At 35.6% G+C, this 26,408-nt stretch overlaps 2 long non-coding RNA genes across 2 annotated transcripts; one reads left to right on the forward strand and one right to left on the reverse strand.

Annotated features, from left to right (window-relative positions):
• Positions 1–402: 402 nt before the first annotated feature.
• LOC149080714 (uncharacterized) lies at positions 403–4,915 on the reverse strand. Its single transcript, XR_016193376.1, has 3 exons — positions 4,561–4,915; positions 3,044–3,299; positions 403–662 (listed from the first exon to the last, which is right to left on the reverse strand). It is a non-coding gene; the product is annotated as an uncharacterized LOC149080714 (long non-coding RNA).
• A 506-nt stretch (positions 4,916–5,421) lies between these two features.
• Positions 5,422–24,100, forward strand: LOC149080715 (uncharacterized). The gene is made up of 5 exons (XR_016193377.1): positions 5,422–5,848; positions 12,467–12,595; positions 18,718–18,811; positions 19,891–20,025; positions 23,764–24,100. It is a non-coding gene; the product is annotated as an uncharacterized LOC149080715 (long non-coding RNA).
• The last annotated feature ends 2,308 nt before the right edge of the window (positions 24,101–26,408 follow it).

Consider the following 26,408-nt stretch of genomic DNA (forward strand, 5'->3'; position numbering starts at 1 on the left):
CCTCAAGCTAATTGACTCGGATCCCAGAAAACACAAATGTGGTAAACTTTTTCTCGCTGTAGATTTTTTTTTTATAACTTAGTGAGTTCAGCCCTGACTTTAAGGATTGTAGGTGTGTTATCATTGAATTCAAAGTCTGAAAGGGTAATAACATTTTTTTTGTATAGGCTACCATTATTGCCAAAAAAGCAATACCCAAATACCTTTATATTTTCAAAATGTTATTCAAAATATCTTCCACTTCTCGAATATCAAAATTCATAAGCTGGTGAATATAAATTAATACAGTAACAAAGGATAGGAATCAGACTTGTTTAGAAAAAGTTCAAAAGCACCTCCGCTCCAAATCCTAGCAAGTCTTGAGAAGTTCAATGAAAATTTCATATCATTTTTGTAAATAAATCACAAAATAAATTGAAGTATTTATTGATGAAAAAATATCAACTAATGTTCATTTACAATACGTATGATTGCAGCCACTATGCACATGCAAAGGACTTTCTAAACTTTCGATCATTTCTACTTTCTTAGCATATAAGTGTCAAACTCCTTTTGAATGTTGTCTTTTTGGTGATTAAATGTTTCCTTTCCAGAACTGAAACTAATGAATCTCTGATATCATCTAGTGTTTTGTGGAGAAAGACCCCCAGCTTTCATTTTATCTGAAAAGAGAATGAAAACAATTGTAAAATACTAGACAAGCAGTTATGATGAAAAAACATTCATTAATAATACAAACTCAAAGGCCACAGCAGGAAAATTGCCCAAGTGAGGACTGATGCTGGGAATAGGTTTTTTAACTCAAGCAAGAACGGTGAGCAAACAGACAGCGTTTCAAAAGAGATGGGATAGTTTTAAAAAGATGGCAGAACAGGTGAAACCCCATTTTCACTTTAGCATCATGCATGGAACAAAAAACGTGCTACAATACACTTGAGCAGAATTGACTTCTGAGAGGAGGGGGGGGGGGGGACAAGGAATTTCCTACAGAAAAACTTTAAAAGTTACCAACCTTTAAAAAAAATGATTTAAAATTATTGAAAATGATCACAATAGCACGTAAAAGGTGTTTTCTTTTGTAATATTTTTTTCTGAAAATATTTGAAATCATTATTATAATATATTTAAAATTTTGCTGACAAGGGAGGTGGAGGGTATCGGAGGAGGCCGAAATTCTTCTTACACAATACAGTAGACGCGGTTTATTGAAATCATGCATAATGCTATCATTTGGATGTTGCTATCAATCACTAATATAAAATATAGAATGGACCAATATTGTAACATAGGCAAAAGTTCATTGATAGTTATCAGGACTTATGGCTTTTTTTTTCCCATTTAGAAGCTGAGGTTTAACCATACTTTTGTAGGAGATTAAAAAATGTAACACCCCTCCCCGCCATTGACAAACATTTCTGTATTCTGGATGATGATTTTTGCTTGCACATTACATTGATAGGCTATCTGAATATAATTAGCTGCTATAATCCATAGACGTGTGAAGCTGCTTTTGTAATGAACTTCCGGCAATACAGGCACACAAAAGGTAAGATCAAAAAAAGAAACGTCAAATTCTCAGTCAATTATCCAAATCCAGTTTTTGCTTGAAAGACTGTCTCGAGGGATCTATGGAACACATACAGTACATAAATTAAACACATGACTGAATTAAAAAAAAAAAAAAACCAAGCATGATTTTTCCTCAAAACAGTCCTAAATAATGTTTTTCGACTTTTCAGAGAAATTTTATATGGAATAAAATTTTGTGGGTAGATCAGAAAATTTAAAATATCAAAATAGATATTTTGTGGTCAGTAATTATAATTCAAAATATAAAAACATGTTAATCTACATAAAAGCGTTTTGTTATTCAACCTATCTATCAGGTTAACAAAAACTATTTGACATCAGTAAGTTTTTGACTGTTCTAATACTGAGCTAATTTCTGAGGTAAGAAACCTATCCCTGATCTCCTATCACACATATTTTGAATAAACAGCTCCACTTTGCTCAGTAAATTGAACACAGGTAATCAGTAGTGTAGATAAAATGAAACATGTGAAAGTGTTTTTCATAATGTTATACTATACTTATTGTGTTCAAAACATTATCCAAAAGCATTCATTTAAGATTTTGACGGTTCAAACCAGTTTTTGACAGTTTTTTCAAAAACCCAACCCTGGTTTTTACATCAATTAATCTGTGAATGAAAATTTTAATGGCGTTTTATGAAGAATGTTATTTCTGACATTTCACTTGGGTTTAAAACACAATTTCTAAAAATCTATTGACTGTATCATTGCAAAATTTTATTATATTTTGCCATTTATTGTTAAGTGTCATAAACCAAAACCTAAGGTGTATAAAAATCTAAGTATTTGTCTAATTGCAGTGTTTTACATACACAATATGTTAAGTGAGATTTCAAAAAATTCCCATGTACATCAATTGAGTGAAATGACACTTTTGCCAAAATTTGGGATTCAAATAAGAGTGAAAACGTAGTGTAGTTGAAGTTATATGATACATAAATGAAATATAACTTTTTTTTTAAAAAGTATATAGAATAATTGAGGCTAAACCTAATCGTAATATAAATGAGAAAATATTATAAATTAGTTATATAAACAGGGTTCCACTGTAAATAAGTGATTTCCCAAATTGTCTGGAAATACAATATCCTGTTCCCGGAGGCTCAAAAATGTCAGGAATTTAGAAACCCTAATGTCAGCCTCTCTCGCAAGAGTTTTCTTTAGGGGCAGCACACAAGGCTTTGTGCCCAGGATGCAGTTAAGCTCGAGCTGCCCCTGGTGGAGGGGGCCCATGGTACTATTTCTAATATAACATTGATTTTTAGATTGTTTCTGTAGTTTTCATGGCTATAACATTATTAAAAAAAAAAGAAGGCACAATTGAATATAGAAAAATGTAGGTTAGCGTGCTAATGACTTCATTGCTACCAACATGTCATTAAATATAGAGGTATAAGCTCAATAACTAGAAAAGATGCATTAAGGAAGGGGGAAGAATCACAATTTCTTACCTCTCTGCTTTGGTAAAAGCCAAAGTGACTTTGCCAGTGCTGTACTTTGATTCCTGAACTTTCAAATAATATTATTTCAGCAGGACACTAGACATTCATCTTTCCGCTACCCTGACTTTTGCAACCTCTATGGCTAGTGCATCTGCTGGCGAAATTTCCTGACCTATGACAGACAAAGGTCTTCCACATTCATTTTGTATCATTCTGATGCTGCTTTTGATAGAAATATTTTGACTGACTTTCCAAAGATCAAAATCTACAAAAAAAGAAAATCACATATTTCAAAAACACAACTCGGGCCAGAACTGGGGGGGGGGGGGGGGGCAACAAAATTCAGAAGGGCTATTAATTTCACATGGGGGGAAAAAACACAGTTGCAAAATCATTAATCAAATTCTAGTGGTGGGAGCAGCAAAATCACACTTGGCCCCACAAAAATCGCAGTAAACCCTTACAGCGGCAACCTTGAGATATCTTGTTAAACTTGATCTACTTTATTTTGGTCACCCCGAAATATCTCGGGTTCTTTTAACACACATAAACATAAGTCGCAATTGCGATGCCCATCAGGAAAATTTTAAAAACCGCTTAAAGGGTTAAAGTTCTGGCGTAATTTCCAGTCATTTTAAAGTTGTCACCACTGGCGATTTCATGGTGGGGTGAACAAAAAAAAAATGTTTAGCTTTGTGTTTGCTTTACACGCAAACAAACGTATAATTTAAGAAATATGTCAGATACTAAAGATATGTTTATGTAGATTAAATGAATTAATGGAAATACAGTGAACAAACGTTATAACGACCACGTTCTTATCACTACCCAATCCTTCAACGTTTCCCATAGTGGAAAAACCATTATTTTATTCTAATTAGCTTATTTATTCAATATAAATTGAAATCAATTTTTTAAATGTATCACGATAGCCTCATTGAACCTTGGTTTTCCCGCATGCTGGAAATGGACTAGACTACAAATTTCAATAAGATGGATTTTCTCCTAATTTTTAAGGCATACCAGCTAATGCAGGAAATAGGCTACTGTAACTTTGATGCCAGTGTCCTCTTAATGCATGGGACCACCCCAGCGTGTGGTGTGGGGTCGGGCCCCCCCCCCTCCCACAACCTGAGGGCCTCGAGAGCAGCATGACTGAGATCCGGTTTAAATTGGACAGTAAGCATGGCAATTGGTGGGCAACAATTTCTGTCCAGGTGGGGGTCCCTCATTTTTTCCTAATTTTTGGTCGGTTTGGGAAGCCCCCCCCCCCCCGACACTGCGTACGCCTCTGGGGCCCGTGATGCTCTTAGAACGCCCTTGCCCAGCAATTTTAATGACGGTCGTATCACGATTTCCTTGATTTAAGGAAGTTTCTGTGCATATATCTGCATTAATGTCACCCCCTTCCCTCCCGATAAAACAATTTTCTCAATTTAAGGTATGGAAATGCCGGTTTTACACAATTCGTTAAATCGAAGTTCGACACTTTATTACGAATAATTTTAACAAACGAATCAACTCACCCAGGATCGATGAAAATACGTGCTCCTCGCTTTCAATTTCATGTCAATAGCTTTCAATCAGATGATTGCGAAGAATGTTGAGCCGAATGCTTTCACGTTCTGAACGCATCAACAGTAGTCGAAGTAGAATGTATTGTTTCTTGGCCGTTTATTTTCGTCATGGAATGACAATTACGAATTAAAAACCCGAGAAAAAAAAACAAGCGCAAAACGTGAGGGAAAATGGCGGTGCGAAAAAGGAAAGCATAAACAAAATGAAATTTCGACGCCAACCATGTACTGCCACTTTCTTCACCAAATCCCTCGCAGCCGGTAACCCCCCCATTCATTTTTGTTACATCATCGGCAGCCAATCATATCACGGAGCCGTTTTGGGTTTTAACGTCTCATAGACTACGAAACTGGAAGTTCAATCTAACAGTTCAGTTATTTTCGCAAAACATAAGGAGACGTCCAAAACAAAGGATTTTCCAACAAGCAGACGACACGTAGAATTCAATTTCCTCACTTCAATCAATAGTGTATGTGCTGCCATCTAACTTCAGATTTACAAGTAACTTATGTGGTGAAGATGAAGTTTTATGAAAAAAACTATATTCTTCATTCCACTCAGTTCCTTAAAAGCAAAGCCCATAAACCGAGCTGGATGTTTAAACTAAAAGTTCGGTTATTTTATCTGGGCATAAGGAGACATCCAAAACAAAGAACCTCTTGATGAGCAGACGACAGGCAGAAAGTCGCTTTGTTTCGTTCCTTACAGGCTAAGCTCATAAGCTGAGCTGGCTATTCGAACTAACAGTTCAGTTATTTTTTCATAATACAAGGAGACGTCCAAAACAAAGAACCTCGGAAGAAGCAGACGACAGAGACTCTGAGGCTTAATTATATACTGTTGGTGCTGCCATCTAATCTCAAAATTTTCAACAACTGAAACGATGATGGAAAAAAGACCGAGAGCAAAGAGAGAGATCGGTTTTTTTTTTCAAATATTAACATCATTGACTTCATAATTAATATGAATCAAAAAACCATTGATCAAAATGGGGGGAAAAAGCTTTTATGGTAATTTAATTATGCTCTTCTGGACGGTTCATGAGCTGATCGCCCATCACTAATGTCACTAACTGTCAACAAATTGAAAAGTTATTGCCCTTCCACGGCGCCTGACAAAATTTCAGTGCTCACCAAAGCCGACTGTGCTTCAGTGCTCAACTCTTAATGCAGCTTTGGTGCTCACCGTTGAGTGTGCGTTGAAAGAAAGGGATTGGGAAGAGAAAAAACACTATGGGTGAGTTTCTTCAAACTTTCAGCGAAAATAAATAAATACGCCTCCGGATTTCATTTAAACATTATTGAGACATTCATTTATACAAATACAACGCCACAACAGGCAAAATGCCCAATGAGGTGGCTGAGAAAAAGATGCCCATAAAAATATGGATGTCATATATTTCCAAAAAAAATATAGCAACCCAATTAAAAATGCAATTATAAACAATATATACACGTGATAAATATCATACAATGCCCATAAAGAATACTATGTAATAAGGTTGAAATACTATGAATAAGGTTGTCTTATTCTAAGAATGGATAGAGCTTCTCGATTCACCCCAACATGTTTATCGTATTTCTTTTTGAACGTGTCAATTGTGTTACAATTTACTACCTCCGGGGGTAAGCTATCCCATTTATTAACAACCCTATTAGAGAAAAATTCCCTGCGACACCATAACCTTGCATTGTCCCTCACCAATCGATACTGGTGTCCCATCAAACTGTCAACAAGGGCTGAATGAGCCCATGTCCCCCCTTCCAAAAAAAAAAAAAAAAAACCCACTTTTCGCTGACAACTAACATTGGCGTCCTCTACGATTGAAAATGTAAACAAAAGGTAAACTTCCAGTTCTAAATTGTATTTAAAAAAATTCTATAATATATGTAGAAGCGTAGTGCCACATGTTCCTCTTGTTTTGCCCTTGTCTGCGAACAATATTTTGGAAAATTTGTATTTCTGGTTAGGGGTCATTCTACATTGATGGGGGGGGGGGGGGTGTTTGGATGATGCTTACGTCATCAACCACCCTTTATGGTGAAATATTCTAACTCTGTGCGCCAAATACAAGGGAAATCTTTCGCTTGTTTGTGGGCACCTGAACTAACATTCTCCCTAATAAATCCTTTGCAGTGTTTTACAGTTCCTTCAAGTGCTCTGGAAATGTTTCTGGGCCGCTTAAGTGCTCTGCAACTGTGCAACGCATCACTCAAGTAATTATGCCGGGATCATTTAAGTAATCTGGGAATATTCCGTGGGTAACTTGAATGATGGTGGTCGGCTGAAGTTGGTTTTCTGTGGTTCCCAACTTCGAGGCGCAAATGCGAGCCGATCTCCCTGTTAAAAAGTCTCGCCACAGAGAGCAACAGTCCTACAAACAGTACAAATATTCAGTCACTACACATCACTCACTTCACTTCTGAGATATAGATGGCAGCATTGAAAAATCATACACAACACGAGATACGCACTCAGACTGTTAGGTACATGCACTTACACTTCCGGCACAACTTACTAGGTAGTAAATTGCCTATGGCAATAGACCTGAGTTGTGCTCGGTTTGAAAAAAAAAACTTGCATGATGTAGAACCACACCGGGGGAGGGGGGGGCTGCTTAAGTGCTCTAAAATTTCGCCACATGTCACTCAAAGGATCTCTAAATGTGCCATGGATCGTTTGTGTTCTGGAACTGTGTTGAGGGTTACTTAAGTGATCTTTGAATGTGCCACAGGCCACTTAAATGCTCTGGAGTTGTGCCATGGGTCATTTAAGCGATCTGTAAATGTGTCGCTTAGTTTATTTTTACAAAATGGGTTTGAGGGGGCAAGCCACATCACATAACCTTCAGGGCTGCATTTTGTCCATGGGTCAAGGGTTTACCATGTATGGCTTATACAAATACAACGCCACAACAGATGAAATGCCCAACGAAGTGGCTGAGAAAAGATGCCCATAAAACAGATCAGTAATTTTTGTCAGTTTCCAAATTATAACAATTTATATATTGGTTGTGAGGAAAAGCTAAAAATTTGCATACTAATTTGTATATATAGATAAATTGATTGCCATCCAATTTTACATTTCATAAATTGGTAAAATTTTAAAACTTTCCGGGATAAAAGTGTTCTTCGCATGTTTTTGAAACTACGTGTGTACAGTGGAAATTCGGTTAACGAACTTAATTCGTTCTGCCAACTTACTCGCTATCTGAATCGCTTGTATATCAAATCAAACTTTCTCGTAGGAAATAATGTAAACTCGTTTAATTCGTTCCACAGTTATTCATTCATATAAAATTAAGTAATAAAAATTGCATTGGATCACTAATACAACACGGTAATGATATATAATATTTTTTTAGCCATAAATAAACAATATACAATACGATAATGTTTGCAAATTAACTTACTCTAAACTACGAGAAAGAGGAGGACTATCATTGAGGACATAGTTTCCTTACTATACTTTTTTCTATCAATCGCGTTCTATTGCACGTTTTTTGAATGATAATTAAAGATAAAAGATGGCGATCCTAAGTTATAATTTCAACAATTGAAATACCATATTTTTGGTTTCGGGAGAGACTGAGCAACAACTTCCTAATTGGATTTCTGAGCACAGTGCCACATAAAAAATTAATTATTTTTTCATTTCAATAACTATAGAGCCTCTTGCAATGTGAGTGATGTATCTGAGGTTCACCCGTTATCTGTATACTTCTTCCAATTAGAATATCCCTCGAGGATCAACGTTTTGCCAGTAATTTGCTATGTTAGGTATTAGCTATGTCCCCTTGGGGGTCTGTGCAGACTTTTTGTACAAGGTCCTGTTTTTGTGACAATGTACCTTATTTTTGTGAAAACGTTCAAAATAATAATGAAAGTAATACTAATTAAACAGCAACCTCATTTTCCTATTACTTTATAAAAAAAAACAATCTGTTTGTTGTAGTGTTTTAATTATTATATTTTGTTAATTTTAAATCAAATTCAGTTTCAAGTTAAAAAGTGAGAATTGCCATGCTTACTGAAAAATATAAAAACATACCAATCATATCCTTATATCTCTATTTCCAGTTGATTTAAAAATATCAGTGATTGAAAGGCATTCAATTTCTGTAAGCTTGTCGGGTCCATTGAGTACGATACAAAGATGTCTGTCGAGAAGGGTTAGTGACAGTTTTGATCTTAGTACACACAAGGTTCATTTGAGAAAAAAGTCTCTCTACAGTTGATAAAGGTATGATAGTGCATAATGATATTAACTTGATTAAATTAAGATAAGCAGTTCAGATGTTAGCATCATTCTCCAGAATTTTCAAAACATCATTTGGAGAAATTGTTTTCTGCAGTTTTTTGGCCTCATATTTCTTGTCTTCTCTGAGAAATGCACTTGCTTCATTATTCTTTTGTGTCTCAAAAGACAATTTTGCAAGAGATGTCTCTTTATCGAACACATTCTTTTCCACCATACCTTCAGATGCATTCAGTATGGGTTGCGATATTTTCACAGTCCCCTGAAATCAGGGTTGTTTGGTTTAAACCATGTGGTTTTTTTTCACAAAATCAAATAAAAGTGGCCTAAGTATCATTTTTTCCTTGAAAAATATCATACTAGTTCATTATTAGCCAAAATTTTTCATTTTTACCACATTTTATATTCTTGGGGACATTCTGGTGGCATATCTTTAAATGGCATAAGATGGTATAAGTGGCTTTTTTCAAAAAGCCTTCATAAAAGTGGTCTGAATATACTTTTTTTTTTCATATGAAGTATCTTAGTTACTTAAAGTTATATACAGAAACCAAAATTTCTCATTCTTACAACATTTTCTAACCTTTGGCTACATTCTGATGCTTTATCTTTAGCAAATTCATGAATAAGAATTACATCACACATCTAAATGTAGTGGTGTATTATCTCGGTTTTTTCCCCTTCACAAAGAAACAGCAACAGTAGTGACACCAGGTCCTTAAAAGACAAAGACTAGTGTACTAGTAGTTACATTACCTCACAGACATTTTCATTTTCTTTCCCATAAGAAGTAGCATATCTCCTACTGTATATCCCCCAGTCTTTATATTCAATAGTTGTTTTTTTTTATACTTTCACTGTTAATCCCAGTTAATCAAGGTTCTACTGTATAGTAGTAACAGATTTATGAAAAATAATCAGCTATATACAGGGTGATTATAATTTAAGTTTTGATTCTCCAAAACTATACAATAAGTACTGGTCAGAATGGCTTGAAAATTTGCATGGATACTCCTGAAGCAATGGAAGTTTCTTTCGCAAAAGAAAAAAGTGCAAAATGTGCAAGTAGATGATGCTGTACTTGGCCAGTAATATAATCTATTTTGTGCAACCACATCATTTTGGCACTTCTATCGCATCAGTGTGTGAATAGAACAACTTCTATCAAGATGCACATTGCAATACCAGCAAAGCAGCTGCTGAAGACCCATTTTGACAATAACAGGATGGCACGACACGTGGTCGGCCATAAGTTCACTTGACCTTATCTTCTGGCTGTGGGGATACCTCAAAATGTTATGAACAGTGGTTGGATTGCAAACTTTGGTAAATTGCCAGCTTCAGCACATTCCCTATATGCTAGAAGTTCCTCAGGAACATTAATGTGGGGCACATTTGGTTTAATAAAGGTGAATTGCAAGCGCATCCACTTCATGACCATGGAATACTCTGATCTGTTGTTGAACAAGAATTTTTGTGCTTTTACCTCATAGCCAGAACACGGTGGACAACATATTTAACATTTCTTGAGTAAATTGTAGTTATTTGTTCAATTACTTTGTTTTTTTGTGATGTTTCCATGAATTATGAAATCGTGCAATGCTGTAATTAAATTATTTTGCCATGACTAGCTATCGTTTCCATTCTGTGAGCAAATTTCCCACTTGTTGGATGTCATTAATTTTACATTTTTAAGTATTTTTTCCCCTTTACCGGCCCCCTCACTCCCCCAACGACGGGCCTGCAGATACTGCCCATTTTTTTTATCATGAAGTACAAAATCTTTATATACTTTGTCAACACTTTTTTTCCTTAGTCTTCTGCACAGCTATTTCAGTTTTTTCTGTAAACAAATACAAGGAATTTTTGGATGCAGTTTCTGGTGCACTTACAGCTTGTTTGTGTTTCTGTCTATATACAGTTGCTCCCCCCCCCCCCGCCTTATTGGAAATTTTTTTCGACAACACTCAGCAGTTGTCGTTCACGTGTTTTGTTTACAAAATTTGAGTTGTGCTTGTTTAGGATGGCTCATTCTTCTAGTGCTACTGATAATGCTTTGAAAAGGTAAATAAAAGTGAAAACTTAGCAAAAAAAATTGAATATATTGACTATGCTTGGCGAAGTCAATACCTGCTGTGGTTCGCCATTATGGAATCAATGAATCTAAGGTGAGATATATAAAGTATAAAAAAAGGAATCTGAAATTCATTCAGCCGCAGCTGTAGGTGCACCTGTGTCAGTCAAAACTTTGCAGTGCCTATAGGATTCGTGTGTTTCACGTACAGAAAATGCTTTTTTTTATGGGTACAAGACTGACACAAAAAGGTATTCCAATTGATCGTAATATTATAACAGAAAAGGCGAAAAATTTTACTCCTCCATAAGGAAAGGGCTTTTTTTTTCAAGCCGAGCACAACTCAGGTTTATTGCCATGGGCAATTTACTACCTAGTGAGCTGTGCCGGAAGTGTAAGTATGTGTACCTAACAGTCTGAGTGCGTATCTAGTGTTGTGTTTGATTTTTTAGGGCTGGCATCTACATCTCAGAAGTGGAGTGAGTGAAGTATAATGGTTGAATATTTGTACTGTTTGTCGGACTGTTGCTGTCTGTGGCGAGACTTTTTAACGGGGAGATCAGCTCACATTTGCGCCTCGAAGTTGGGAACCACAGAAAACCAACTTCAGCCGACCACCACTGTGGTGATGGTGGGGCTCGAACCCGGGTCCCCATGATGCGAGTCCGTCACTATGACCACTCGACCACCACAGCGGCTTAAGGAAAAGGCTGGTGAAATGTCTGTTTCATCAGAATTTTATCAAGTAAAGGTTGTTTCATAGGTTTAAGAAACGATTTGGATCAAGCAATTTAAAAAGCACTGCCGATCAAGCCTCTTCCAACCAGGAGGAAGCTAGAAAATTTCCAAAGACTTAAATTATTGAAGAGAAGGGTTATGCAACTCAGCAGCTGTTTAAAGTTGACGAAACTATACTATTTTGGAAGAAAATGCCGCAAAGAAGTTGAGCAAGAGAAAAAAGCAAGCTACTTGTTTTAAGGCAAGTAGAGATAGACTTACTATGTTGTTTTGCACAAATGTGTATGGATACATGATAAAGCCCACCATCATTTTCAAATCTGCGAATCCGCGAGTGTTGAAGGGAAGGATAAGCGAAAGCTCCCAATATTTTGGACGAACAATGAAAAGGCTTGGACTATGAAAACATTTTTCCCGGGTTGGTTTAAACGGTTTTGCATCAATGGCTTTTCTGTCTCACACCAGTCTCAAAAGTTTTTTTTTACGATTTTATTAAGTAATTTTCATGAAGGGTTTGTTTTCTGGAATCTTGTGATAGATCCATTTATTATCCCCAGAATTTTGTAAAGGGTCAGTTTTTTGCCCCGAAATTTTGTGAAGGGTCAGGAAAATGCACCCAGATTTGGGCTGGACAGGCCCCTGACTCTGTATAGCCCTCTTGCTGTAATGAATCTTTGCGATCAAACAAGCTTCGTCCAACCTAAAACGTTCAAATTTCATGTTAATTTTTTTTCTGTCAGTATTTGTATCTGTACCACTCATTCCAGATTTTTTTCAAATTCCAGATTGACCCAAGACAGCTTGCATTATCAGCAGTGAACAGCAAATTATGGAACAAGCAAGGGAAGTGAATATTTCTGTGAGAGATGTCGCTTTTGTCATGGGAATATTGAATGAATTCCCTAAAGAGAGAAGTGAGTACATACAATTTACCAAATACTTAATGGTTTCCAATTTTCTAACTTGTCGTGCAGTGTTCATGAATACAAAAACTACATGAGCTACTCTGTATTTAAATTTTTATTTGTAATGCCAAGACCATAAGGAATGGATACCTCTGATGTTTGTCTTTGTGGCAAACATCACAATGTAAAAGGTAATTTTTATTCATTACTTTTCTTCAATTTCATATAGTATTTTCCATGAACATTTAATCGATTGAGGCACGACTTTTCAACCAGTGTGATGGATCGTTGGTGTGTTGTGAGAAATTTTAGAAAAAATTCAATCAAAATATTCTATGATTAATGTAATATATACCAAATAATGAAAAAGAAGAAAATGTGAAGAATCTTTTACACACTTTTTTCTACAAAAAGAAGTATCAGAAGTACTCAAATTGAAAAACAAATCTCAGACGAGACAATTAAGTTTGTAAGAATGGAAAGAGTTAAAATAGAAAACACAGTACAATAGAAACATGTTTGAACTACGGAGATGTAAAGTCTATGAGGTTCGTATTGAATGAATTTTTCAAAATTTTGGTTTATTGCATAAAAGTTTAGAAACAGTGCAGTAAAACCCCTCTTAATAAACACCCCCTCTTTTACATTCAAATAATAATTTCTTCGTATAATAAATGCAGGACTGCAACTAGGGGGGAAGCGGCCTTGTCTTGTGCCCCGGGCACTGCAAGGGGGCACCCAATGTACCCTTTAACTGCTTCTTTTATATTACACAAGATGCGTTCTTGACATGGCTGAAAAAGTATCTAGTTGGGGCCCTGATTTTACAGGAGTAATATGGTAAACAACTTTACAGAGCCGATGCATCTAACAACTGTTTGCTCAACTAATCAATTGCAATTTTTCACAGTGAATAAATGCATAAAAGCTCAATTTCTGGTGATACTGCTATGGTGGTCGAGTGATCATAGTGACGGACTCGCATCGCAAGGACCAGGGTTCAAACCCCACCGTCGCCATAGTGGTGGTCGGCTGAAGTTGGTTTTCTGTGGTTTCCAACTTCAAGGCATGAATGCGAGCCGATCTCCCCTTTAATTAATTCAATCTATGCTTACTATCAAGTACAACAGAACGTGCTTCTTCAACATGAAGCTTGTGCTGCCATCTCTCGCCACCTTTTGAGTTAGTCGTATTTACAACATTGCGATGGATCATCCACCATAGACCACTATAGACATAGATACATTCCACTATATTGCAGATGAACATATTCGCTAAATACCCTACTGATATGTTAGCAATTTCCCTATTGTCAAAATACATAATTCACATTGGATCTCTTTCCCTGGTTTCATGGTGCAGGTTCCGTGGACGACCGTCCTGTATTTCTGGCAAAATTGTAATGGGAAATAGCATGCATATTTCTTATTACTTATAATCTTGACCGTCAAAGCCGTCTTTATCGCTTATTGTGTATCACCACAAAGAGTGCTGTAGTTGTCACACTGCAACAACTTGCAGTTGCAGGGCCATAACTCACAGATGGCGCTGTATCACAATGATCTCGGCATAACCATGTCTACTGTAGCTTGTTTAGACAGTTTTACATATTTATTTATTTACAAATACAAACTACAGGCAAAAGTCCAGTTACAGTTTGCATATATATGAATACAAGATAAAGATAAAAACATGATGTATATTTTTAAATTTTTATTTTGTATATACATCAATATTACTGCATCGTAGAAATGGGTACAATACATTTCTAAGAATTCCCTTTTCGTGATTTCATAGGCGTAGATTCATTCCATTGATTTAACATTGCATACATAGATGAAAAAAAAAACAAATTTAAAAAATATATAAAATATGTATATTTTGATAATTAGTGGTATTTGTAGTATCCGCTGAGGAAAAATGGTAAAGTTTTGTGAAATAGAAATATGCAAAAAAATTATTCAAAGAACATTAAATTTACTTTGTGTTTCAATGGGAGATGGTCACGTGATGAATCGGGTGAGATTACTTGATTTTTAAAAAAAAAAGTAGCTGGGAAACCCGGTTATAGGGCTCCCGTGCATTATATATATATATATATATATATATATATATATATGTGTGTGTGGGGGGGGGGGGAGGATGCTGTGTTGAGAAAGGTGGGGAGAAAAGCTGAACAGAACCGTCACTATAATGTTATCTGATTGAGATATCATGATGGTGGTGAGAGGGGGGAGGGCACGCACAACTTTGTTTCACATGGTTACAATAAACCTTTGCCATGAGGGAGGAAAAAAGGTTGAAGAAACAGTCAGATGGATTGAATTTATTTCACTGGCGTTTGGACGCAATTATGTCCCTGATCGTAAAGGGGTTAAAGAGACCCAACACACATTTTTTTCTGGTATTAAGGCTTTTTTTTCTGGCTAGTAAGGAATGTTCATTGGCCCCATTTTACTGGTGAACTGTTGATTCTATAGGCATACTTCCAGTTAGGAAGAAGCATCCAAATAACATGTAGCACTCATGTATGCCATTCATGTTGCAGGAAGTTATTATTAAAATATAAAAATTAACTTTTTATACGGACACCCTGTGCTCAAAAACCTAATTTAAAAGTTTAATTAATTAATTTAAGAAATTAATTTAATTAATTTTAATTAATTTAAATTAGTTAAATTAATTTCGCCCTAAATGCAGGGCAATAAAAAGACTTGTCCTGTATTTGAACAGCATAATAAGCTTGTCCTTTTGTCCTTTTATTTAAGCTGATTTTTTCCCCCAACCTTTCCCCGATTTTTGAATACAAATATCTCAGCAATTATTGCTTTTACAAATGTGGAATTTTTGCCTCAAGAGAAATAGAGCAACAACTTTCTAATTGGGTTTTTGAGTACAGAGTGTCCGTACCAAATGTTTTTATTATATTTTAATAAAATACAATCTCTTGAAATATGAATGACGTGTCTGTGAGGTCCATATGTTGTTTGCGAAAACTATCATCGTTTAAATGCCTGTGATCTCTGAGAAACCTTGTTCTGCCGTCTAACTTGTGCCTAAAACACGAATGTGTATCTCTATTGAAACACCTGATACAAAACATTTTAGGAAAATAACTTTCATTGGTTAATGGGGGTAGAGTAAACATTCAAACGTCCAGGGCCGCAACTAGGAAGGATCAGGCGGGTCTTGGGCCCGGACGCTGGACAGAAGGGGGCACCGAATGCACCCTTTGACTGCTTCTATATTACATGTGGGCGCTAAAATGCGTTCTTGCCCTGACTGAAAAAGTATCAAGTTGCAGCCCTGAATAAATGCCCCCTGATTTAAAACCTCTGATTAACAGTCACACTCTTGCCTTTTAAAGAAGAATATTTTTGTCCCATCGGTCCGCAAAAGAGGTTTAGAGGTTTTACTGTATTTTTATGCACCTGCAGACGACATACACAAGTATTTTCACCGGATTAGGAGAGAAATTACATGCAATATCTCTACTCAACAAGTCACGCTTCTGTGCTTGTTTACGAGGGAAAAAAAGAATGGACTCTGTGGTATCATGGACATTGTGCTTTCTCGGTATGCAAATGTTCGATTACAGAGAGCACTTTTTTCCACGTTCACCTCATCATAATATCCAAATAGCCTTGTGATTTCATGTATCTTGGCAGAGCAAAAATTATCATCCGTGTTCCGTGTTGTTGCTTAAATTGTAAGAATAATTACCAAATTAAACCCCCAAGTAGTTTCTTAAATCTGTTAATGCAAAACTGAAAACAAAACTTATTTTAATTTACTTATCTGTTTCCCCCGTCATTTTTATGCATTTGCTGATCAGCAGAACATGCTGATATGGATGAAATCATCCCTTGATATGGAGAGGAGATAGCTAAAAAAGTTAGTTTTTTCTTTCTTCATGTACAACCTTCACCTTATGGCCCGTGATACACATGCTACTTAGTAGCATGAAAGCATGTCGCTTTCAAGCATATGCAACTAATGAGGTAGGTTAATGGCAACATTCGTGCAAAAGTTTCCATTGGTTGGTTGCATATGATTGAATTTGACAGGCCTCTGTGTGTATTGCTTTGGTGTTCTTTATTCGCAGAATATTTTAAAGATCCTTTGTGTTACCTAGCTGATCATATGTTTGTATCTTCCATTTACTTGATTTTTTTTTCTTGTGTATGTGAGTGATAAGGATTCAAAAATGTATGAAGAACAGGATAACTCTGGTGGTGGTGCACTATGGTGATGGTCTGCCGTCCGATACAACGATGACCTCCATTGAGATTTTTTTTAGGATTTTTCTCTTAGTCCAAAGAGTATCGTTATACCGAGATTTCATTTATTAGTTACAAAAGTAAAAAAAACCACACATGAGAGTTTACCATTGTTTACATACAATCTACATCTCACTATGTACTGATAGTACTTATTAGTACTTATTATCATGTAATTCACAAATGTGCTTGGTATTTGAAACAGGTATTATTTTACAAAAGTGGGGTTATAAATTGAGGGGTTATGTTATGCAAATGAGGTACCCTGTATATCATTTCATGAAAAAAAAGTGTCAATACGTATTTAAAAAAATATGGGGTGTTGAATTTTAAGTGACATACTGTATTTATATGAAATGTTATTCATTGTGACTTTTGTAAATGTTATTCATTTTGTTTTATTTTAACAAAATAAAACAAAAAGATAATAATACAACAAACAAAACAAAGCTAAAACGTAAAACAAGCATTTTAAAGTCCACGAGCCTCAGAAAAAAAAGTATATATTTTCATGGCTTTTCTTTCCCAAGTGCCGTAATTTTCACGCCAAAGAGACATCCTAATATATTCCAGTAAATGATGACAACCTAATTGTTTAAAATGAAAAATAAATTCAATGTGATCCATTGTTCTGCACTTTATTTTTCTATCATTGTTGAAGAATGCACAGCAGTATGTCTCTTCCACACATGGCATTTGCTTCCAAAATGCAAAGGTAAAAAAAATCATTCTTATTTGGCTTGTCAGGAAATAGAAGACTTGTACCTTTGAGCCATTCTGCTGGTCATAATAAAAACTTCATGAACAACTCACACAAGTAAAAATCTAATGTGTAGGAGTTGCTTAAAAGCATCAGTGCCGAAACAAGCTCAAAATATGAAATGCTTTTACTTGAAATGTATAAGAAACTCATGTTGCTTTTGAGAGGAACATTTCCAAATAACGGGTTACGCGCTGACATAAGGCATACAAATCATGGCATGTAGAAGATGTGAACTGCTATAGTTTGTGGAGCGGTACCTCAAAAATGACAGCTAGGTAATATGCCATGTATAGAATGTAATACTCTCTAATCTTTTAAGGCTGATGGTTAGTTTTCACATATCTTTTATTTCAGCCCGCATTTATATTATTAATTTCAGCCTTGTTTGCTTCATTCAATTCATTCCGCTGTGGTGGTCGAGTGGTTATAGTGACGGACTCGCGATGCGAGGATCCGGGTTCGAACCCCACAGTGGTGGTCGGCTGAAGTTGGTTTTCTGTGGTTCCCAACTTCAAGGCGCAAATGCGAGCCGATCTCCCTGTTAAAAAGTCTCGCCACAGAGAGCAACAGTCCTACAACGATAAATCATTCAATCATAACACTTCACTCATAGTTAGAAAAACTAGTGGCAGATGGCAGCACTACACATAACAAGCATTACAGAGAAACAACAAAACTTCACGTCCGGTTTCACTACACGTACACGCACATTCCCGCATGTACCGATTCGTTGGGGGGTTCATGTGTGGTGTAGTAGTAGTAGGTAGGGCCTCCAAAAAATGGCTCGGGGATCCATGATGTTCTTAAGTCAGCCAACTCATTGGGAAATTTACCTGTTGTGGCGTTGTATTTGTATATATAGCTCTTTGTATATAATTTACTAATTTTGATATTTCTTCGAAGACATATAAAAGTTATTTAAATTATAAAATATGATTAAAAATTCTACATTTATGAGAATCTATAACATCTTCATGTAAGTTTATATCTTTCTTTCTTTTTGACAAAGCTTGTGTGTTGATAGAATCTCCTAATAATATAACTTTAATGGTTTCAATTGTGATGTAATTTTTTTTTCTCGCATCCAGGATGACAATAGTATGGACGTGTTTTGTGCTGATGTGAAGAAATGTAACTTCCTTGAAAGAAAAATTCATTATGCCCAAAGTCTACAAGAAGATCGTAAGAGGAAATATTTTTTGCAGTTTTTTTTTTCCAGATCATTCTTTATCTTCTCTGTTTTGATCATACAACAATTTTTTTTTGAAATACAGATACAAAATACAGTTAACGTTCTTTATAACGTCTCCCGTCGCTCAGTTTGTGTGTTATCCTTCCATGGATAACAGACGTAATATTAGAAGTTTGTTAAATTCAACGTTGAATAAAAAATTCTGAACTCTTCTATCTTAATTTTGAATCCAACCAATTTTGGCAAACGAAAAAACGTGGATCTCGTGCATTGATTTGTAAAAAGCACATGAAATAAATAGGAAAAAAAATTCAGGACTTGTCAACCAGTCATTGTAATAAAACGGTTGCAATAATGTGTGATCGTTATAATGAGCGTTGATTCTAAGGTATTTTTTTTTAGCTACCAAGGTTAAAAAAAAACCTTTTTATTTGATCACCATTCACTCAAAAACTTGATTAAAAAGTTGTACTTTGTCTCTCCTCAGACCAACAAAATTGTGCACTTAGAAAGATGAATTCTACGTTTTAAAGTACAATATTCGATGAGATATTTGAATGAAAAATCGGGGAAAATGTGGGGAGAGCCACAGAAACTAATAGACAACTCATTTATGTTTTTTCCCTTCAGCTTTTCACCGATTTTTCAATTAAAATATCTCAGAAAGTATTGCACTTACAGATGTAGAATTTCTTTTTCTGACTTTGGGAGAGACAAAGCAACAAATCTAATTGGATTTCGGAGCACAGTACTACATAAAAAGTTAATTTTTTTCATTTCAATAACTATACAGCCCTTGCAATATGAGTGATGTATCTGAGGTTCACCCATTATTTGGGTACTTTTTCCAGTTAGAATATGCCTCGAGGATCAACGTTTCACCAGTAATTTACAATGTTAGGTATTAGCTATGCACCCTGTATATCTCTGCAGTATTCTGTCTTGCTGTAATGAATCTTTGCAATCGAACGAGCTCCTTCCAACCTAAAACGTTCAAATTTCAAGTTGAATTTCTTTCTGTCAGTATTTGTATCCATACCACTCGTTCTACATTTTTTTCAAATTCCAGATGAACCCAAGACAGTTTGCATTATCAGCAGTGAACAGCAAATTATGGAACAAGCAAGAGAAGTGAATATTTCTGTGTGAGATCTCTCTTTTGTCATGGGAATATTGAATGAATTCTCTTAAATTGAAGAAAGAAGTGAGTACATACAATTTACCAAATACTTAATGGTTTCCAATTTTCTAACTTCTCGTGCAGTGTTCATGAGTACAAAAACTACATGAGAGCTCTTCAGTATTTTAAATTTTTATTTGTAATGCCAAGGCCATAAGGAATGGGTACATGTGATGTTTGTCTTTGTGGCAAACATCCCAGTGTAGAAGGTGATTTTTATTCATTACTTTTCTTTAATTTCATATAGTATTTTCCATGAACATTTAATTGATTGAGCCAGGACTTTCCAACCGGTGTGATGGATCGTAGGTGTGTCGTGAGAAATTTTAGAAAAAATTCAATCAAAATATTCTATGATTAATGTGATGTATACCAAATAATGAAAAAGAAAAAAATGAGAAGAATCTTTCACGCACTGTTTTCTACAAAAAGCAGAAGTACTCAAATTGAAAAACAGATCTCAGACAAGACCCCCTCATAATGTTGAAGGGTAGGTTAAAGAGTGAAATTTGCATCCCCTCTAGTCCGGGGCACCAGACCCTCCTGCATCCCTCTAGTTGCGGCCCTGAGCCAAATAGTATTGTATTTTTTTTAACTCTATAATGCCCAGATCGCCCGAGGTCGGCGGAGTAGGTTAATGCCCATAACCGCCTCAAGTCGACCCAGCTAGGGGGTATGGGTATGTTTTGGTGAGCTTTTGTCACCAACGGGGAAGAAGATGAAAGCTCTTGTCAGAGGCGGGAACGGAAAAGGCAACTGCAACGCCCTATCAATGGGATTTTAAAAGCTGATGTACTAGAATGTTCCGTGAGAATGGACTAAGCGTACTCAATGCATTTTACAAAGAGATAATACTGTGAGGAAAGGGGTGTTTTCAGTATATATATAGACAAATTATCTCCCGAAAATCCATTGAAATGAAAGGGTGAACGTCAATGCAAAGGGTGGCATGAATAGAAACTCATGGAGAAAGGGTGGGGAGAGGGAAAGTGGCCGAAATTTGGACGAGTCCACTTCGAATACAAAAAACTTGGTATTTTCACGACCCTCCCAGGTTTTCTATCTGGGCTTTAAAAGATTAATGTGTAGGGGGAGGGGGGGGGGGGGTAAATAAAAGGCCTGCATATAGCGTGGATTTGTGTGTAAAGAACAAGTAAAACCAGCAAATTGTGATTTCATTTTCTAAGCTGACATGAAAGTTGTCAAATTGCAAGCAAAAATTTCCTTCAAAAGTAGCAAAAAAAAAAAAAAATTTGAACTTGTGCTGCCATCTAGCGAGCATAATTTTAATTAAACTTGCAACTATTTGTGTCAGTACTGGAGATTTCGTTTACCTGAACGAATGCTGAAAGTGGTGTCCATGACCGTATTTGAGGGTTACCATTGAGCAGCCGGTTTGAATTACATTATTTAAATAGGGTTTCTGCAGGGAAAATTTTTATCCCAAAAAACCGGGTAGACCGCATTTGAAGAATGACAGTTGAGCGTTCTGTTCTTAACATCACATTTGTGTGAGAAACCAGTTATTTTTATATATATATATATATTTTGTAATGAACTAACTGCATTGAAAATAAAAAGCGATCACTGTTAGAATCTTTCGAAGAAGCTTCAGGCGAGTTTTCCTGTTCAAAAAATGAAATATTCTAAAATTTGTCAAGTTGAGATATCTAATAGTTTTGTTTCAGGAATTCAATTTTTTTCTAGAAATAGCAATAAATTACTTTGCGATTAGTGATAATAATGACTGATTCACAATTAATAATTATTGATTGTAAATTAAATGTTTAATTTTTAAGATCTCAATTTGAGTGTGCATTAGAAGTTCAACTATATGTTCAAGTGTGGCAGGGGCGGCTCGAGCTTACCTGCCGCCCATCTGAGAAACCTCATATGCCGCCCCTCCCTAATGGCAACCCTGGCAGGCGGCTGACAGAGCTGTAGTGAAGGGGGACCTTGAGATAAACCATTTTTTTCCAGAAGAAAATTGCACATCATATTGTTTACTGTGCAAAAAATGGTGTGACTATACGTCCCACTTTTGAAGTAGATTTTTCCTGTTTTTTTTTTTTTTTTTAATTCCGGAATTATCTTACCATTCTTAGTAATGCTAGATAACTTAATCCTTTGAAACAGCACTTATTTTGTGCACTTATCGTGTAAATGATGATATGCAATTAATAGGTCCCGCATGGGTGCAGATTTTGTCTGGAGCCGCTCCGATAGCTTACATTCTTGTTTGTGGTATTACAGGCCCTATCTATTTTCTCAACATTTCTGTTGTCGAGATATGGCTCAAAAGCGTGATGCCATGTAAATTTTTACTGTGTTAAATTTTAGGGTCTTAACTAAAGTCTGCGCGCTGCACCCCTTGCACCTTTGCTTAAGCCACCTCTGAAATTGTACTGCGGAATAAAAAAAGGTTGGAAAACGCTGTGTTAAGGTGATTTTTGAACAATCGTGGCAAATGAGCAAAACCTGTTGTGTTACAGGAATACCATGTGTACAGTATAAGTCCTAATTTAGACTCAATCTCATCAACCGTTCATCGTAGGGGTATGACTATAATTTGAAAATGCTCAATGAATTCAGGAATCACTCTGTACCGGTTTTGACAGTGAACACAAAAGTGCGTAACAAAATGAATCACTATCAAAACTGGTACAGAATGATTCCTGAATTCATTTTGAGCGTTTTTCAAATTAAAACCATAGATTTACGACAAACATTTGATGAGATAACAGCCGAATTAGGACTTACAGGACACTCTGCAGTTGCTCTATCTTGTATCACAGCGCATAGTTTGAAAACCCCTGCCTAGTGTAATTGGCGAATTTGATAAATATGAAAAATACAAAGACTCCAAATGAGTCTAGTATGTGTGATGAATATAATCGAATCTCTCCCAGTATAATTATAGTGAATTTTACGTATATAATGATACAATACATGTACGAATTATCATGGTCATATATGACACTGTTTCTCAACCTATGGTATGCGACAATGTCACAGGTGGTCCGCAGGCAGACTTGATAAAATTAAAGTTATTAGTAGCCTAATATCCATATGAGTTCTATCACTAAATTTTGCCAGAAATGGCAGTTTATTGCTTCAAATGCAACTTTCTAATTACTGATAGAATTGCAGAAGGTGTGGAACTAAAGGACTGCTGAAAATCACAGTATTTCCCCAAAAAAAAAAAAAAAAAAAAATCCAAATCTAAGGACCATATTTTATTGAGCAAAAATACAATAAGTTGTAATCTTAAATGATAATTCATAAAATACGGGACATTGCCAATTGTCGTAAAAATCGCCAATAGTAATTAAAATTGCTGAATAAAATGTTAAACCTGACAAATATGTAAGATGATATTTATAATATTTACTATAATTATCATAATATTATTTATATTATGAAAGCGCTGCGTATTTCGACTCAAGTAAACATTACAAACCTAAATAGCTATCGTTGAGAAAGCGAGTCAAATGTGTAAAAAAATCGGGACCAAGATAATTATAAGAATGTCCTGTAACACGGGACACAAGTGGTTCGTCAAACTGTTTCAGACTGAAATTGCGGGTTTTTCATGCTCCCAGATTTCAACTTTTTTTTACAGATGGGATATTATAACAAATCGTATACATATTCACATATTCTTAACGATTTGTTTACGATATTTGAACTATGAACTAAACGTGTTCAGTTGAATATATTCAGTTCTATACTAAATATATTCAGTTTGTTTTACTTTTTCAGAAAGGCTGTTTCAAAAAAAAAGGTTTCGATTTTCAAGGATATGATGAGGCAGCCAAAAACCATCAAGGACATGAGTGCACCAACAATTTCATGATCATGTTCCAAGAATAATTCATAGAACTTTATATTTTTTATATATGTAACTTGGTTTACGTTGAATATTTTTCAAACATGTTGCCTCCCACTATGACTACAAAAGATTATGTCAAAGCAACTGTGAGAAAAGTGAATATTGTAAAACTATGAGCATTTCTAAGTCATGTATTCAAGGAAAAAAGTATGTGATAAATATCTATATGTATTTAAATATTTGAAAGATGATTTCGATAAATAAAAAATTGAAAAAAAATTTACATGTCTGTTATTTTTAAGCTTATAGTTGTGAGTAGAGCCCGAATTACATTTATATAATATGCCTTTATATATTTTGGCCTTTTTTAGCATTAATGCATATAAATGCGCAAAATCAAAATTTTCAGCATATGTGCATATTTTTGAATGTTTATTTAAGCTCAATTTCTTTTATAATTTTTCAAATAAATATTGCTCATAATATTTTCAAAACATCGGTTTTTCCCCCCGCAGGTGAAAATTTAGTGAATTAATATATATATAAAGTATTTTATTAACCATTTTATTGTGAGGCTATTTCTAGAGATATGTCAAATTTTTTTAGAAATAGCGTCAAAATTCTTTCGTTATTGTATTTTCATTATTGAGCAGCTACAACAAACTAACCCCAATGTCACTATAGTGGTGATTGGCTGAAGTTGGTTTTTTGTGGTTCCCAACTTCGAGATGCGAATGTGACCGGTCTCCCTGTTAAAAAGTCTCGCCACAGAGAGCAAACAGCCCTACAACAATACAATTATTGTTCAAGCATTACATTTCACTCATAGTTAGAAAAGTTGATGGAAGCACTACACATAACAAGCACCACACAGAAACAAAACTTCACGTCCGGTTCACTACACATACACACACATTCCAACATGTACCAATTCGTTAGAAGTTCCGCAGAGGAATATGGGCGAGGTGCATGTGTGGTTCAGTAGTAGCTACAACAAACTGAAAATGAAAATATGCCTGAATATAAAAAAAGAGTATGCAGAAGTTATTTATATATACATGTGCAGTGTGTATATATATATGAGGGGATATTTTTTCGTAAATGAATACATATGCACTAAGAAATAGAAAAGATGCATTTTAAAAACGCGTCTGCTTTTTTTTTGTATGATGACTTTTTTAATGCATATTTTCTCATTGTTTTGTAAATATTTCGGAATTTTGACTTTTTCAAAATTTCTAGTGCATATTCTGGGTGTTTATTGCATATTTTGGGATTTTATGTGCACGCTTTGATATTTTAAGTACACATTTCGATATTTTAAGTGCATATTTTTCCCCTTTTTGAGTGCATATAATCCGGGTTCTAATTATGACGCTCGACTCCAGTTCTTACTGCAGTTCCTAGCTCGTATTGAGGTCGATTCAGAATTGCCTTGGAATATCTTCTGGACAGACGAAGCGCATTTTCACTTGGATGGTGCAGTCAATACTCACAACTGCCGAATTTAGAAACCAGAAAATCCTCACGGTACCTTAGAGATTCTGTTGCATTTACCAAAAGTGTATGGTGCATATTTACATTTACTGCGTCACTTATTCTCGGTCCCTACTTCTACAAGGAGTTACGTTCTACAGGTCCAGTGACATGTTCGATCACCGGGAAGCGATATGCATTGCTGTTACAGAATGAAACTGTTCCGGCTCTGCAAGCACGTCACTGCCTTGCAGACACAATTATTATGCAAGACGAAGCTCCTCCACACATTGCAGTGTGTGTTAAGTATGTTCTTAAAACACATTTTACAGAAGAACGTGCCATCAGCCGGCATTTCTCTAATCTATGGCCTCCCTGATCCCCGGACTTTAATCCATTTTGACTTTGGGGGCATTTGCAACGTCTGGTAAGTCGTGACAATCCAATCCAAGAACTTTACCTGACCTTAAAGGCAGCATTTCAAGCACACACTTTGGTCAATTATGGAACATGCCATCTTGCTATTTCATATGGTATCTGAAAATGGCGAGCATGTGGAAAAAGAGTTTTGTTGCAGTAAAACAATTGTTAAAATTGCAAACGTTTGCCTAAATGTGTCATTTATTAATAAAATGCCCTCTGGTGGCGACATGTGCAACTAATGTTTTCCCCCGAAACAAATTCCCATCATTTCATAAAGTTTTTCACAATTTTCTGATGACTGGTTTCGCCTGTAGGGTACTTTAAAATAGGGTCTTTTAATTATGGACGCCCTGCATTTAAAAATTGAAAAAAGTGTTTTTTAATTATTTTTTTAAATCTGTGCACCTACACCCCCCCCCCCCCAACACGCTAAAACCGTTGATATCCATCTAAGTGGGGCTGACTATATTTTCGTTATCCATGTCTCTTCCTTGTCCCATTAATCTTGTCCCATGATTAAATGCTATTATACTCAACTGAAGGGTGTCTCTTCCCGTATTTATGCAAGTATTTCAGAGACATTTCTGAGTTGCTTTAATTTCAACTATCATGCCCAGAGCAATAAAAGCTTGTGTTTGGATTGAAGCTTTTATTTCCAGTATTTCAAAATAGCTAA

This window comes from Pholcus phalangioides, unplaced genomic scaffold (genome assembly GCF_987345545.1).
Source record: "Pholcus phalangioides strain wild (caught in Gottingen) unplaced genomic scaffold, Ppha-v1.0 ptg000010l_1, whole genome shotgun sequence".
Taxonomy (NCBI): domain Eukaryota; kingdom Metazoa; phylum Arthropoda; class Arachnida; order Araneae; family Pholcidae; genus Pholcus; species Pholcus phalangioides.